The sequence below is a fragment of the Protopterus annectens genome, chromosome 10.part0 (genome assembly GCF_019279795.1).
Source record: "Protopterus annectens isolate FY-2018-M chromosome 10.part0, PAN1.0, whole genome shotgun sequence".
NCBI lineage: Eukaryota > Metazoa > Chordata > Ceratodontiformes > Protopteridae > Protopterus > Protopterus annectens.
In genome coordinates this window covers 1,807,833,428-1,807,851,670 of record NC_056744.1, presented here as the reverse complement: position 1 = coordinate 1,807,851,670, position 18,243 = coordinate 1,807,833,428, and positions in this window count along the sequence as shown.

Sequence of the window (18,243 nt, the reverse complement as noted above, 5' to 3'; positions counted from 1 at the left end):
CTGGTTTGGTCTTGTTTGCGTATCACACACAACAGCTGCACTGATATGAACCCATTGTGAAGTATTTCAGCTACAAATTTTCCCTTAGTAGCACTTGTGTGATCACATAGTAGTATTCATCTTAAACCTTCGCCCTTTACCCCTTAGCTCTCTCTGGCCTCTCTCCCTCAGATTTTGACAAATATGGATGGACAATTTCCTACAGTTTCTACTGCCAATCTGTTTGAATTGGACATCCTGAGACAGTGTAGCAACTGCCTCATGTACACGGACAACCCTCTACTACTACCACCTAGGAACACAATTTGTCAGAGATGCATTTACATTAAGAACCTAGAATCTATGCTTTCTGGCTCACAAGCCAGTATATCTGGTACTGAGAAGGTTGTCAACATAAACACCACACACACCTACACAACACACATTGTCCACAAGAAAAACATACACAAATAAAAGAGACCTCCGAGGCAAAAATACATGCTACCTCTACAGCCCACCACACCACACACCTGTGTCTCACAGCCACTAAAGCCTAACCATAAACCCAAATTATTAGTCACAGGAGACTCCATTGTGAGACACACAGATGTGACCCTCACCAGGCTTGATAAGGAGAAAGTCACGGTTAGTTGTTTTTCAGGTGCCAGAATCCACCATATCACACATAGACTCAAGTCTCTCAACAACAGGTACTGTTATGACTCTGTCATAGACCATGTTGGCATGAATGACTTGAGATGTACTTCCCTGGACTATATAAAGAAATACGTGATCAAGCTCACTGAATATGTGCCCCAGGTAGGTATGTCCCTAGCCTTAAGCAGCATTCTACCTTCACCAAGAATGATGCCTCAATACAAACAGAAAATGATTGACTTTAACAATTGGCTTAGTTTCTGGTGTCATTCCAAAGGGATCTTGTACCTGACAGCCTGGGAAGACATAATCAACAGACCACAATGATTTGCCAGAAATTGGCTGCATCTGTCTCCCTTGGGCTTCAGGCTTCTGGCAAAGACTCTTGTCTCCCCTATAGTGCCTTTTATTAGGCAATGCCATAAGGTCAAAACTACCAAAATGAAAATTTCATTAAATCACAAATTAAAGGCCATGCTGCTAAATGCTATGGGTCTAAACATGAAAGCACTAATTGCAAGCATTCTTAACCATGGAAGATGCTAACATTTGTGCAGTTACAGAAACTTGGTTCAAAGCTGCAGAGAACACCCTACCCATACCAGGTTGCTCATCCTATCATACATTCAGACCCCAAACCGTGGGCAGCAAAGCAAAAAGGAGGTGGAGTTTCCATATATATTAAAAACATATACACTTCTAGGCTGGTCAAACAGTATGACACACAGGAGACACTCCAGGTACAGTTAATCATTGACAAGACTCCTATTCAAAACATAGCTAGCTACAGGACCCCAAATTTGACTCAAGATGCCCACTCCACCTATCTGGACTGCTTAGAATCTATCAAGATTCAACCCCTTACCCTGATCCTGGGTGACTTTAACTATCCAGCCATAGACTGGAAGAACTACTCATGCCAAAACACAAATGCCCAGAGATTCCTTGATTTCAGCAATACCCGACAGGACAAAATCCACCTCCTCAAGGAAGAGTAATTCTGTCTGGTGGAGATTTGCAATAAATAAACTCTATAATAAAAGAAAAAAAATTGCTGTCCAAGACCAAGAAGGAGCAGGTGCCTAATTGGATGCAATCTCTCCTTAGCCTGAACAAGCAAATAAGAGCACTAGTGAAACCTCCAAAGCAAACTTCAAGTCCAAACTGGCCACATCTACTAGAGACAGTCATAAGGCCTTCTTCACATATGTCCACAACCTCAAAGGAAGCATGCAGATCTGCTCAGAACTGATGGTCAAGAACTCCACATACACAAATGCTGTAGATATAACCAACCTGCTGGCAGACAGGTTCAGCAAAAACTTCACCCCAGGGCCTCAAACATCTACCCTACACAGATAGACTAAAAGCCCTATCCCTCTACTCAGTCTCATACAGTCTCCTCAGAGGTGACCTCTGTCTGGCATACAAAGCAATCTGAGACCCCGCCTTGATGGGACTGCTGCATATCCCCAAGTCAAGTTCTACTCAAGTAACCCACACATGCACCTTAACCTGGTCTGTGACATCAATAGAACTTGTTGGTGGAACAGATTTGTGTCCCAGAGACTCCCCTTCTGTGAAATAGACTCCCTCTCCACGTCAAGCAGAGTACCTCATTAACCCTTTTAAGTGCAACCTGGACAATCAGATGGGGAACAGAAAATACACCCCTGTGATTCTACCTGTGTCCCTGCTTGTCAGGAGCATCGGGTGATAACTTGTCGGAACATGGGCTAAATTCTTGGCTAGGCTTGTAAGGGCCTCAGGGCCAATAGCCTAGTAACTTCCTATGATCCTAAATACTTGGACAGAGAAGTTACTGCTGCTGTTTCCTTCCTGCGTTGAATGTTCCAGAAGGCACACCCAGCCAGATGTGCATATAGTATTACATGCAAGTACTACACCATAGTTTGTTACATTTGTGGAAACAAGTATGTCGTTAATAATAATGTAACTGTACTTGAAAGTGTAAGTAAAATGAAGAAAAAAGAGAGCAGTCAAAGAGCCTTTGCTGTCTATTAGGTAAATGTTATTACAATTGTTAGAAGATTTTAATATTTTGATCTCTGACTTTTAATATAGCCATGTCTTAAAATTAGGTACGTTTCCAAAACTTCAAATGAAGGTTTCACATTTGCTATATGCATTCAAATGAAGGTTTCACATTTGCTGTGTGCATTCTTATTTCAAGAATACATGGTCACAGATGAACATATAGACACAGACAAGCTGTCAAATGCACACAGTCACACATAGACACACATTGCAAATCATCCAATACCGTCAACAGTTTATTCGGATATTTGAACATATTTTATTTTATACAAACACAAACATTTCTTAGCACAGTATTTCAGATGAACCCTAAGGCTAACCATTACAGTAAAATGACACCGTCACTTGTAAGAAAAATGGCTTTGTTGTGTTTTTTTTTTCAGAGCAGAGTTACAGATACTATATTTTATAGTTTCTACACTAATTTTTTTATAAAGAAACTCAAAAAATGTGAGTTTACAATAAATCTACAGAATAGTCTAACGTTATTAATTTTCTGAACTGGATGTACAGTTTGGTTGCATCTCTAAACATTCTAAACTGCACTATTCATTTCACATTAACAAATGCAGGTTTAGAAGCTTCTTCCCACATTCGTTAAGACAAGGGTCAGCAGTTATGACTGGCTACACACACACACACACACACACACACACACACACACACACACACACACACACACACACACACACACACACACACTTTTAATACATTGTATACATAAGCATTGCTAAAGAAGACAACAAAGTGTAGTTTACACTAGACACTTGAGTTTGGAGGTGCAGTTTAGCTGTCTGAACAACACAAAAACACATTTGTATATCTGAACACTGCTTCAGCTTTCTGAGGAAAAGCCTGTGGACTTTTTTGTCAGCATTATCTAGTTTCATGTTCATGAAAGAGCTGTTTCAAGATCATGTGACATACCAAACCAGTTTCCCTTTACAGTGCTGAGAAATGAAAGTAAAACTGATAACCGTGAGATGGCAACAAGTAAAACCACTGCTGAGCTTGTTGAACAGCTACAATGTCCAGTCTGTGGGGACATGTTCAAATATCCTGTGACCCTGGAGTGTGGCCACAACTTCTGCAAGGCCTGTAATGAAGGAATATGGGACAGTGATAAAGCACCCTCTTGCCCTACATGCAAAGAACAGGTCCCAGACAGGATGTTTGCTGCTAACATACTGCTGGATATAACAACAAAGATGGTAGGAAACTTAAGCCTGAGTGAAAAGAACAAGACATCAATGCCAACTCCTGAACTTTACACTGTAGAAATGTTAAAGTGTGTTTGCAAGGAACATGGGGAGGAACTGAAGCTGTTCTGCAAGAAAGATGAGACTCCTGCATGTGTTACCTGTCAGGATTCATCTAAATATTCGTCTCACATCTTCCTTCCAATGCAAGAGGCAGTCAGCATGTATTAGGTGAGGTAAACTCATAAACATATTTATATACATTTCTGTAAGGGTAACAGCATACAGGTATCCCAGCCTGTCATTTAGTACTTCTCCTAGCCTTCAGACAATGGCAGTTAGGTATTACAATGCGAAAACAGGAAAACATGCACACATGGGACTATATGAGTATGTTAAGAAAGGAATAGTGGTTTGTCAAATTCCCTGAGTTTTTCTGCTTTGTCCATTGTAGTTATTCTTCCATATCTTACAAAATTTCCATGGTTCCTTAAATTCAGCACTGAAATTCATTACATCCAGCATGTCTTTGTCAGACATCACTTCTTTGTAAAAGACATACTTCCTTAGAGAAGGCCCCAGCCTTCTACTTTAATACTAAGACTTCTGTACACACTGTTTCCCTCCACCCTTCCTTAACACCAGGCAAATGTCAGCAGTCCATTGATTATGTGCTGTTTTCTCCAAAATACACATTTGGACTGCCTTCAGCCTTTCTTTATGCTGTAGCTCCCTGCTCCAGACCCCCATCTATCAAAGTGAACCCCCATATGTGCTCCTTGGAAGGTTATCTTTCTAAACATTCCAGAACAGAATGCAGTGCTCCAGCTGTTCCCACACCAGTGAGTCCCCACTGGTCAAGAACATCTGCTTCTCTTATGTCCTGCTAAATTAATCATGTGACCAGCATCTTACTGGCCTTTCTTTAATGCAGAAAATGACTGACTGACATCAGCATGATGGTCCTTCATCATTCTACAGATCCATACCCCATAAGCTGGACATTACACCATTTCCAGGCCCCTGAACTCACATAAATCATAATTCTCAGCTGTCCAGATTTTTGCAGATTGTCCAGGATTCTCCTCATATTTTTGGTCTTTTCCCCCATAAAATTTGCAGTTTTTTAGAAAACACTGAGTATTGAAGTCAATACATAATGATAGAGATTGAGTTTCAGACTTCATATCCTTCAGCAAATGTATCCTAACACAATGCCTTCTGTTCTAACAACTAAGTTTGTAAGAGCAATATTTAAAATTTGTTCCTATTTTTGTGCCTTCATCCTCTCCATATTTTTGACTTTGCCCAGATTTCTTGTGCTAAGAGGTTGAGAGGCATGACATAAATTGGGACTTTTGTATATTAATTCTTAATCTCCATCTCTTTGATCACAACGGCAGCTTTATCAGGTCTCTCCCTATACAGAGCAAATCAAGCCCTGCTGAAAGGAGTCAGAAAGTGCTAGAGGTCCGAAAGGGAATGTTACATGGAGGTAAGTGATCAGGTAACAGGCACACCCTAGATGGTAAAGCAGAAAGCAACAAACTTGTGAGAGCTTTTAAGGATAGGGAGCTGTGTTGTATCAACATGAATGGGGGGGGGTTGTGTAGGAAGCAGGAGATGGAGGGTTCTATGGGTTGTGGGTGCAGTGCTCAAATGTGGAGCAAAGGGAGCTCTGTAGGATGGGGTACTCCACTGTAAGGAAGAGTGAGGCACTTTGTGTCAGATGGTGGAGCTATGTGGGAACCAGACCTCAGCTGTCCTGATTTTGGAGGACATTCTTATTTTTGGGCCTGATTACAATGCATACAATATATCTATTTTTGCAGGCAAATCTCTATTTTCAGACTAAATTTACCTCTTCACTCAGTTTTCTTAATCCCCGTATCAGATATTATACTAGTGTGAAGAGAGATAAACTTACATGCAAATAATAACAGGACTGTGTGGTCATTAAAGTGAACAGACCAGTCTCCAGCATGGCCTGGTACAATGCCCGAGGTGGGTAGGAAGCTGGCAGTTGGAATTTAATATAAAAAAGGGCAAGTCTGCATTTTGAAATTTGAGGGAAAATATGCATAGCTTCAGGGGATGGCTTCTCCCTCCTACTGCACCTTAGTAATACATGTTAACCCTAGCCTTAACCTGCATCTTAAATAAAAAAAAAACTTTCCATAGCACTAGCATTGCACAAGACAGCTAGAACACTTACAACATGCACACACACACACACACACACACACACACACACACACACACACACACACACACACACACACACTAAATGCATGCTGTACTCTAACCTTAACACATACATATTCGCAAACATACACACACACACACACACACACACACACACACACACACACACACACACACACACACACACACACACACAAACACATACTACATATCCCATTTACCTGTTTTGGTGACACACATACCCCAAACAACATCAGTTCGATAAACTGAACATTCAGCCTAAAACCCTGCATTTCCACCTGTCGACCAAACACAAGGAACCTGTTGTGTAACACAGGGACGGTGGTACAAAAGATCACTGGATAAAGCTTCACACAGAACAGGTTTTGATTTAATGACTGGATAAAGCTTCATACAGAACAGGTTTTGATTTAATGACTGGATAAAGCTTCATACAGAACAGGTTTTGATTTAATGACTGGATAAAGCTTCATACAGAACAGGTTTTGATTTAATGACTGGATAAAGCTTCATATAGAACAGGTTTTGATTTAATGACTGGATAAAGCTTCACACAGAACAGGTTTTGATTTAATGACTGGATAAAGCTTCACACAGAACAGGTTTTGATTTAATGACTGGATAAAGCTTCATATAGAACAGGTTTTGATTTAATGACTGGATAAAGCTTCACACAGAACAGGTTTTGATTTAATGACTGGATAAAGCTTCATACAGAACAGGTTTTGATTTAATGACTGGATAAAGCTTCACACAGAACAGGTTTTGATTTAATGACTGGATAAAGCTTCATACAGAACAGGTTTTGATTTAATGACTGGATAAAGCTTCATACAGAACAGGTTTTGATTTAATGACTGGATAAAGCTTCATACAGAACAGGTTTTGGTTTAATGCTCTATGTTTCTAGAGTAAGCTGGATGTAAATGTCTAAACATTATTGAAAAATGTAATTATGACTTTATTCCATTGCTAAATAAAATCAGTCTGATGTTGATTTTAAAGAATTCCGTGATATCTAGAACTGCTGACTCTTCTACTTTGTGCATCTTAATAAGATTTATTTTGCACATATGATTTGATGCTCAACATCATATCAGGACATCAGACCAGAAGCCAAAGTAGCTCCAAGTGCAGAGCAGGTCAAAGTGAGCAGATTATGGGGGTTCAGTCACATGTGCAGAAAAGCAGAAGACAGTCTGATGAAGAAGAGTTGGGACAGACAGGAAGAAGGCAAGAAGAAACAAGGGCATCCAGCAAAGAGGTGGGTGGATTATGTGAAAGAAGATGTGAGACAGTTAGGCATGACTGTAAGAGAAAGTAGCAAAGTGGTATTCAACTGAGAGAAAGATGGCAACAGTTGACGGGACACCCCAACCTCATGTAGAAAATGGGAAAAGGGGGTTGATGATGATGATGATGATGATGATGGTGATGATGATGATGATGGTGGTGGTGATGACGACGATGATGATGATGATGATGATGGTGGTGGTGATGGCAACGATGGTGATGATGGCGACGATGGTGATGGTGATGATGAGGATGATGTTGATGCTCAATTTTATTTGAGTAGAAAATGTCATTCTGAAATCTGAGTTCATTTGAACAGGTAAGTTGGCATAGATTTGAGTTGGCAAGAAACTGACTGTACCCCCTTCCCTCATTATTTTATCAAGTGTAGATCATCGGAATTTGCTGCTGCTATATATTGTTTTTGCTATAAAATATATTTCAATTTATTTATTTAAATTCATACACAAAAAGAAGGCATACATGCTGTATTCTTTCAATGGCCATCTACTGGAAAGTGGAGGCAACAAGGGGGTTAGAATTTGGCATTAATTTGTTACATTTTGGAATCTTCATGTACCCTAGTTAGAATGTGAATTTAGCTTTGAATATACATTGTTAGTCAAGCCAGTTATGTCAAATTATATTGTTGCAAAGTGGGAAGCTTTTTTCAAACAATTTAATCAATAATTGCCTCTTCATAACTGCAACATTGTAATACTACAATGTTATAAGTGTCAGTGAGGCAAAAGGTAGCATACTCAACTTTGATGTTGAAAAATCAGAAGGTTCTGAGTTTAATTCCCACTCCAGGTGATTGAATTGCTAACACTGCAGTGAAACGGAGACCCCATTTGGTGATAACTCAGGTGGAAAGATCCCACAGCACTTACTGAAAACAGCAGGGGATTTTATAGATATATACATTACATATTATTTACATAGTTATATTATTTACATCTATTTACAAATCTCCATACATTATACATTTCAATTTAAGCAAACCCACTCTTTTATCCACAACCAAAACATTATTTTTCCAAAATCTTTGTCAAAGTCCATTTTCCATTGTATTTAATTTCATTTAGTCTCTTGTTCCATATAGTCCATGAAGCATAAAATATTACTCTGTCCATTTTCTTCGATTCTTCCTGTTTTCATGCACCATAATAACCAAATTCTATTATGTCCATATTTATTTGTTCAAATTTTCACCCTATTATCTTTACATATTTCTTTCCATAATTATTAACTCTTTCGCATTTCAAAAACACATGCTGAAAAGTCTCAAACTCTCCACATTTATTACATATTCTATCTTGCTTTTTTTTGTATGGCATATTTGCCTTAACTGGCAATTTTCTAATAGACAATCTCCATAAAAATTTATTACATTCTTTAGTCTTTTTATAGTTATTATATCTCATCATTATGTTTTTTTCTTATCTATTTCTAAATCTTTCCATGGATCAGTACAATAAACTCCTTTCATAATAGGTAGGTGCTACTCCTTTCTATTTTTCTTAATATATTATTTTTTATTTTCCATAACACAATTTTATTTCCGTACTCTTCTCACAATGCTTTTACTTTTTTTTTAACTTCCATTATCTCCCACAATTCTTTGTATTTATAATATAGTATAATTTCTATCAAGTTTTTATTTTCCTTCATAATTTCTTTTAATACCTTATATAAAATTAAAGATGCTGCATGCACTATTGGGTTTATTAAACTCAAACTTCCTTGCTCTTCTTTCATATACAGAATCCCTCTCTTGACTGGATTCAGTCTAAAGCCCCATATAAAAGAAAATATAATCATCATTCACTCCTCTTTATACTTAGTAGCAATCATATAGATGTTAACAACATAAGCAATTTTTCCTAGTACCATGGTGTTCAACAAATGTGCTTTTTTATATGAAAATCTATATGATTTCCAGAAATTAGTCATGCCCTTTACTTCTTTGAGTACATTATCCCGTTGTTGTTGTCTGTATTCATCCCCTCCAAATGTTATTTCTAATATAGCTATATTTTTTCTTTTAACTCAACACCTCCTATGATACCTTCAAAACCAAACCCTTTACTTTTCTCCTTATTTATACTTAAACCATTTTTTTTAATTTATACTTATTTTTTCATTTACTTTTCTCATCCATACTTTATTTTTAGCAATTTAAATACAATATCATCCACATAAGTACACATAGTTGGCAATTGTACTTCCTTCATCATTTTGTATCCTCCACTAGTTGACATTTTATTAATTTCACTCACTATTACATTCATAACAAATGAGAAAATTACACTACTAGCTGGACAGCAATGCTTTATTCCACATTCTATTTTTATTCCATCCCCAATCCAGCCATTTACATTTAGTTTCACATAGGTTCTTTTATAAACAGATTTTACTACTTGTAATATTTTTTTTTGCTTACATTATATACCTGCAAAAATTCCCATAATGATTTATATTGAATATTATCATAAACTTTACTTATATCCCCTATCATAACCTTTGTTTCTACATTTTTATTCATGATACCATCAATTATTTCTCTTATTATCCATAGTGACACTCGACTTCCTTTTGCTTTTCTTCCAAATACATTTTGGTCATATATTCTATCCATTTTTTTCTGTAATCTTTTTGTTATTATTCTCATAATTTTTTTTATAATCTGTATTATTCAATGTTATAGTTCTCCAATTTTTTATCTCCTCTTTATTTCCCTTTTTAAATATAAATTGTATAACTCCCGTACATATCTTTTTCTCTTTGATTCCAGTTTCTAGCCATTCATTTCTAACTTATAAAATTATTTTTGCCACTCTTTCTTTTTTTATACATACCATATTCAATTCTGTCTATTCCTGTTGCAGAATTTATGTTAATATCTTTTAGAATTTCATGCAATTATTTCTTAGTTATTTTTTGTTCTAAATACTCATTATTTTTCTTATTAAAATGTTCACCTTTATAAATTTGTTCTGTTTTCTTCTCTTTTAACAAATATATCCAATACATATTCTTTAATTATTTTGTATATTCCTTCTTACTATCTTATTTGCTTACCTTCCTTATTTTTAATTCTTTTATTATTTTCCTTCTTTTATTACTTTACTCACTCAGATATGGTGCTACGTCTTCTTTCTTTCCTTGTAAACAGTACTTTTGCTTATATAACAAGTTGCTAATTTTAATTTGCTTCACTTTATATATTTCTCTTTCTTTATCATAAAAGGGATTTTCCTTCTCTGATAAGTCTATGAACGTTTCTTGACTTAATATCATATATCTCTCTTTTTCTTTTCTTCTTTTCTTCCTTATACATTCTAAAAACACCTTTTTATATTTCTCTTTAAAATTAAGCCACCAAATAGTCCACTTCTCATAAAACTCTCTCATAGTCATATGATTTTTCCATAATTCAACAAGTTCTTTTTTCTCTTCTAAATATAATTCATTTTCATTAATTCTGTTTATTCATTTTCCTATTCTTAAATATTCTTAATTTTCCTGTACGTTAACCCATATTGCCACATGATCTGAAAATCCAGCATACTTAATTCCTTTTTTATAGCTTTTAAATTATCAGATATTAAAAAAAAATCAATTTCTGTTCTAATTTCATTCCTTTTATAAGTCCAGTGGTTATTCTCCCATATACTTAACTTTCCACTACTGATAATTTCTTTAGCCGTTTTAACATCAGAATTAATCTTATTTTTCCTTAAATTACAATTAAAATCACCCATCACTATAATGTCCATATTTACACAAATATATTCAAGAATATTTTTAAATATCATTTATCTCTCTTTTTTATTACATATGCATATAAAGCTATAATTCTATACACATATTTTCCATCTTATGCCTATTACTCTGATTTGTCCTAGTTCCACTATGGTTACATCTAATATTTTAATGCTTTCTTGACATAATATACATATGCCGGAGCATGTTTCTTTCCCCATGTTCCAAACTACCACACCATTCCAAAGTTTTTCAGTTTGTGTTCTTTCTTCCTCTGTTAATAATCTGATATCTTCTAAAACAATAATATGTGCATCTACTGCAGAACACCATTGTAATATACCTATTCTCTACTGCAGCACACCATTGTAATATACCTATTCTCTACTGCAGCACACCACTGTAATACACCTATTCTCTACTGCAGCACACCATTGTAATATACCTATTCTCTACTGCAGCACACCATTGTAATATACCTATTCTCTACTGCAGCACCCCATTGTAAGATACCTATTCTCTACTGCAGCACACCATTGTAAGATACCTATTGTCTACCGCAGCACACCATTGTAATATACCTATTCTGTACTGCAGCACACCATTGTAATATACCTATTCTCTACTGCAGCACACCATTGTAATGTACCTATTCTCTACTGCAGCACACCATTGTAATATACCTATTCTCTACTGCAGCACAACATTGTAATCTACCTATTCTCTACTGCAGCACATCATTGTAATATACTTATTCTCTACTGCAGCACACCATTGTAATATACCTATTCTCTACTGCAGCACACCATTGTAGTATACCTATTCTCTACTGTAGCACACCATTGTAATACACCTATTCTCTACTGGAGCACACCATTGTAAAATACCTATTCTCTACTGCAGCACACCATGGTAATATACCGATTCTCTACTGCAGGACACCATTGTAATCTACCTATTCTCTACTGCAGCACACCATTGTAATATACCTATTCTCTACTGCAGACACCATTGTAATATACCTATTCTCTACTGCAGCACACCATTGTAATATACCTATTCTCTACTGCAGCACACCATTGTAATATACCTATTCTCTACTGCAGCACACCATTGTAATATACCTGTTCTCTACTGCAGCACACCATTGCAATATACTTATTCTCTACTGCAGCACAACATGGTAATATATCTATTCTCTACTGCAGCACACCATGGTAATATACCTATTCTCTATTGCAGCACACCATTGTAATATACCTATTATCTACTGCAGCACACAATTGTAATATACCTATTCTCTACTGCAGCACACCATTGTAATATACCTATTCTCTAATGCAGCACACAGTTGTAATATACCTATTCTCTACAGCAGCACACCATTGTAATATAACTATTCTCTACTGTGGCACACCATTGTAATATACCTATTCTCTACTGCAGCACACCATTGTAATATACCTATTCTCTAATGCAGCACACCGTTGTAATATACCTATTCTCTACTGCAGCACACCATTGTACTATACCTATTCTCTACTGCAGCACACCATTGTAATATATCTATTCTCTACTGCAGCACACCCATGTAATATATCAATTCTCTACTGCAGCACCCCACGGTAATATACCTATTCTCTACTGCAGCGCACCATTGTAATATATCTATTCTCTACTGCAGCACACCCATGTAATATACCTATTCTCTGCTGCAGCTCACCACTGTAATATACCTATTCTCTACTGCAGCACACCATTGTAATATACCTATTCTGTACTGCAGCACACCATTGTAATATATCGATTCTCTACTGCAGCACACCCATGTAAAATACCTATTCTCTACTGCAGCTCACCATTGTAATATACCTATTCTGTACTGCAGCACACCATTGTAATATACCTATTCTCTACTGCAGCACACCATTGTAATATTCCTATTCTGTACTGCAGCACACCATTGTAATATACCTATTCTCTACTGCAGCACACAATTGTAATATACCTATTCTCTACTGCAGCACCCCATTGTAATATACCTATTCTCTACTGCAGCACACCATTGTAATATACCTATTCTCTACTGCAGCACACCCATGTAATATACCAATTGTCTACCGCAGCACACCATTGTAATATACCTATTCTCTACTGCAGCACCCCATGGTAATATACCTATTGTCTACTGCAGCACCCCATGGTAATATACCTATTCTCTACTGCAGCCTGATTAACCCCAAAAAATTTTAACCCCCCAGGAAAATTTTTTCCCCCCAAAAACCCCCTTTTCCCCCCCATTTTAAACCTTTTTAAACCCCCAATTTTAAAACCTTTTAAAAATTTTTTTAACCCCAAAAACCCTTTTTTAAAAAAAAAAAACCGGAAATTTTTAAAACCCCCTTTTTTTAACCCCCAAATTTAAAATTTTTTTTTTTTGGGAAAAATTTTTTTTTTCCCATTTTAAAAAACCCCCCTTTTAACCCCTTTTTTAAAAAATTTTTAAAAACCCTTTAAAACCCCTTTTTTTCCCCCCCCCCTTTTTCCCCCCATTTTAAAATTTTTTTAATTAAAACCCCCCCAAAACCCCCCTTTTTTCCCCCCAAAAAAAAAATTTTTTAATTTTTCCCCCCCCTTTTTCCCCCCCCTTTTTAAAACCCCTTTTTTTTAACCCCTTTTAAAAAAATTTTTAAAACCCCTTTTAAAACCCCTTTTTTTTAACCCTTTTTTTTCCCCCAAAAAAAAATTTTCTTTCCCCCCCTTTTTTTTCCCATTTTCCCCCCCAAAAAAAATTTTTAAAAAAAAACCCCCTTTTAAAAAATTTTTTTCCCCCCCCAAAAAAAAAATTTTTTTTTAAGGAAAAAAACCCCCCCCCCCCCCAAAAACCCCCCCCCAAAAAACCCCCCCAAAATTTAAAAACCCTTTTTTAAAAGGAAATTTTTAAAAAAAACCCCCCAAAAAAAATTTTTTTATTTTGGGGAAAAAAACCCCCCCCAAAAAAAAAATTTTTTTCCCCCCCAAAAAAATTTTTTTTTTCCCCCCCCAAAATTTTTTTTTTTTCAAAAAAAAACTTTTTTTTCCCCCCCAAAAAAAAAAACCCCTTTTTTTTACCCCAAATTTATTAATTTTTTCCCCCCCCCCCAAAAAATTTTTTTTTCCCCCCCAAAAAATTTTTTTCTTTCTTAACCCCCAATTTTTCCTTTTTTTCCCCCCCCCCTAATATACCTATTCTTACTGCAGCACCCTTTTTTTTCCCCTTTTTTTAACCCCCAAAAAATTTTTTCTTGCAGCACCCCAAAAAACCTTTTTTCCCCCCCCAAAAAAAAATTTTTTCCCCCCCCCCAAAAAAAAAACCCTTTTTTCCCCCCCCAAAAAAAAAATTTTTTCCCCCCCCCCTTTTAAATTTTTTTTCCCCCCCCCCCTTTTTTTTTTTTCCCCCCCCTTTAAAACCTTTTTACTGCAGCACACCTTTTACCTATTCTCTCTGCAACCCCCCTTTTAAAATTTTTTCCCCCCCCCAAAAAAAACCCCTTTTTTTCCCCCCCCCTAATAATTTTCTTTCCCCCCCCAAAACCTTTTTTTTCCCCCCCCTTTTAAATTTTTTTTTTTAAAAAAAAACCCTCTATTCGCAACCCCCCTTTTTAACCCAAACCCCCCCCTTTTTTTTTTCCCCCCCCAAAAAAAACTTTTTTCCCCCCCAAAAAAACCCCCCCCCCCCAAAAAATTTTTTTTTTCCCCCCCCAAAAAAATTTTTTTCCCCAAACCCCCTTTAAAAAATTTTCTTTCCCCCCAAATTTTTTTTTTCCCCCCCCAAAAAAAACCTTTTTTAAAACCCCCCAAAATTTAAAAACCCTTTTTTAAAACCCCCCAAAATTTAAAATTTTTCCCCCCCCAAAAATTTTTTCCCCTTTTTTTAACCCCCAAAAACCCCCCCTTTTTTCCCCCCAAAAACCCCCCTTTTTCCCCCTTTAAAATTTTTCCCCCATTTTAAAACCTTTTTAACCCCCCAAAAATTTTTTACCCCCCCAAAAATTTTTTACCCCCCCAAAAATTTTTTACCCCCCCGGAAAAATTTTTTCCCCACCCCTTTTTTTTCCCATTTTCCCCCCTTTTTTTTCCCCCTTTTCCCCCCCTTTTTTTTCCCATTTCCCCCCCAAAAAAAAAATTTTTCCCCCCCCCTTTTTTCCCCATTTCCCCTCTAAAAAAATTTTTTTCCCCCCCCAAAAAAATTTTTTTTTTCCCCCCGGAAAAATTTTTTTCCCCCCCCCAAAAAAAATTTTTTTTGTCCCCCCCAAAAAATTTCCCTTTTTTTCCCCCCCTTTTTAACCCCCCATTTTAAAACCTTTTTAACCCCCCGGAAAAAAAAAATTTTTTAAACCCCCCAAAAACCCTTTTAAACCCCTTTTTTTTAACCCCTTTTAAAACCCCTTTTTTTGACCCCTTTTAAAACCCCTTTTTAAAACCCCTTTTTAAAAAATTTTTTTTAACCCCCAAAAACCCCCCTTTTTCCCCCCCCAAAAACCCCCCTTTTTCCCCCCAAAAACCCCCCTTTTAACCCCCCATTTTAAAACCTTTTTAACCCCCTTTTTTTCCCCCCAAAAACCCCCCTTTTTCCCCCATTTTAAAACCTTTTTAACCCCCCAAAAAAATTTTTTTTTACCCCCCCCAAAAAAAATTTTTTTTTTCCCACCCCCAAAAAAAATTTCCCTTTTTTCCCCCCCAAAAAAAATTTTTTTCCCCCCCCCCAAAAAAAAAAACCCCCCCTTAACCCCCAAATTTAAAACCCTTCTCGCAACCCCCCAAAAAAAAACCCCCCCTTTTAAAACCTTTTAAAAACCCTTTTCCCCCCTTTTTCCCCCCATTTTAAACCCTTTTTATTCCCCCTTTTTTAAACCTTTTTAACCCCCTTTTTAAAAAAATTTTTAAAAACCCCCCAAAAACCCCTTTTAAAAACCCTTTTAAAACCCCTTTTTTTTAACCCCTTTTAAAACCCCTTTTTCTTTTCCCCCCCAAAACCCCCCTTTCCCCCCCCTTTTTTTTTCCCATTTTCCCCCCCTTTTTTTTCCCATTTAACCCCCAAATTTAAAACCCCCTTTTTTTAACCCCCAAATTTAAAATTTTTTTCCCCCCCCCAAAAAAAATTTTTTTCCCCCCCCCAAAAAAAATTTCCCTTTTTTAAAACCCCCCAAAATTTAAAATTTTTTTCCAAAACCCCCCAAAATTTAAAAACCCTTTTTTAAAACCCCCCAAAAAAAACCCCCTTTCCCCCCCCTTTTAAAAAATTTTCTTTCCCCCCCCTTTTAAAAATTTTTCTTTCCCCCCCCTTTTAAAAAATTTTCTTCCCCCCCTTTTAAAAAATTTTTTTCCCCCCCCCAAAACCTTTTTTCCCCCCCCCCAAAACCTTTTTTCCCCCCCCCCAAAACCTTTTTTCCCCCCCCCCAAAACCTTTTTTCCCCCCCCCCAAAACCTTTTTTCCCCCCCCCCTAATATACCTATTCTTCCCCCCCCAAAACCTTTTTTCCCCCCCCCTTGTAATATACCTATTCTTTCCCCCCAAAAAAAAAACCCCCTTTTTTTCAGCACCCCATTGTAATATACCTATTCTCTCGCAACCCCCCTTTTAAAATTTTTTCCCCCCCTTTTAAAAAATTTTCTTTCCCCCCCCTTTTAAAATACCTATTCTCTACTGCAGCACACCATTGTAATATACCTATTCTCTACTGCAGCACACCATTGTAATATACCTATTCTCTACTGCAGCACCCTTTAAAATTTTTTTTCCCCCCCCCTAATAACCTATTCTCTACTGCAACCCCCCTTTTAAAATTTTTTTCCCCCCCCCAAAACCATTCTCTACCCCCTTTTAAAAAATTTTCTTTCCCCCCCCTTTTAAAAATTTTTTTTCCCCCCCCCAAAAAAAAAACCCCCTTTTTTTAACCCCCAAATTTAAAACCCCCTTTTTTTAACCCCCAAATTTAAAACCCCCTTTCCCCCCCCCTTTTAAAAAATTTTTTTTCCCCCCCCAAAAAAAATTTTTTCCCCCCCCAAAAAAAATTTTTCCCCGCAACCCCCCAAAAAAAAAACCCCCCCCCAAAAAAAATTTTTTTTTTCCAAAACCCCCCAAAATTTAATTTTTTCCCCCCCCAAAAAAAATTTTTTTTTTTTTGCAAAAAAATTTTTTTTTCCCCCCCCAAAAAAAAAATTTTTTCCCCCCCCTTTTTTTTTTTTTCTTTCCCCCCCCTTTTAAAAAATTTTCTTTCCCCCCCCCCCTTTTTTTTTTCCCCGCAACCCTTTAAAACCTTTTTTCCCCCCCCCCTTTTTTTTTTCCCGCAGCACACCATTGTAATATACCTATTCTCTACTGCAGCACACCATTGTAATATACCTATTCTTTCCCCCCCTTTAAAATTTTTTCCCCGCAACCCCCCTTTTAAAATTTTTTCCCCGCAACCCCCCTTTTAAAATTTTTTCCCCGCAACCCCCCAAAAATTTTTTTCCCCGCAACCCCCCTTTTAAAATTTTTTCCCCGCAACCCCCCTTTTAAAACCTTTTCCCCGCAACCCCCCTTTTAAACCTTTTCCCCGCAACCCCCCTTTTAATATACCTATTCTTACTGCAGCACACCATTGTAATATACCTATTCTTTCCCCCACCTTTTAAAAAATTTTTTTTTCCAAAAAAAAATTTTTTTTTTCTTAACCCCCCTTTTAAAAAATTTTCTTAACCCCCAAATTTAAATTTTCTTAACCCCCAAATTTAAAACCCCCTTTTTTTAACCCCCAAATTTAAAACCCCCTTTTTTTAACCCCCAAATTTAAAACCCCCTTTTTTTAACCCCCAAATTTAAAACCCCCTTTTTTCGCAACCCCCCTTTTTTTTTCTTAACCCCCAAATTTAAAACCCCCTTTTTTTAACCCCCAAATTTAAAACCCCCTTTTTTTAACCCCCAAATTTAACCTTTTTTCCCCCCCCCCAAAACCTTTTCCCCGCAACCCCCCTTTTAAAATTTTTTCCCCGCAACCCCCCTTTTAAAATTTTTTCCCGCGCAAACCCCCCAAAACCT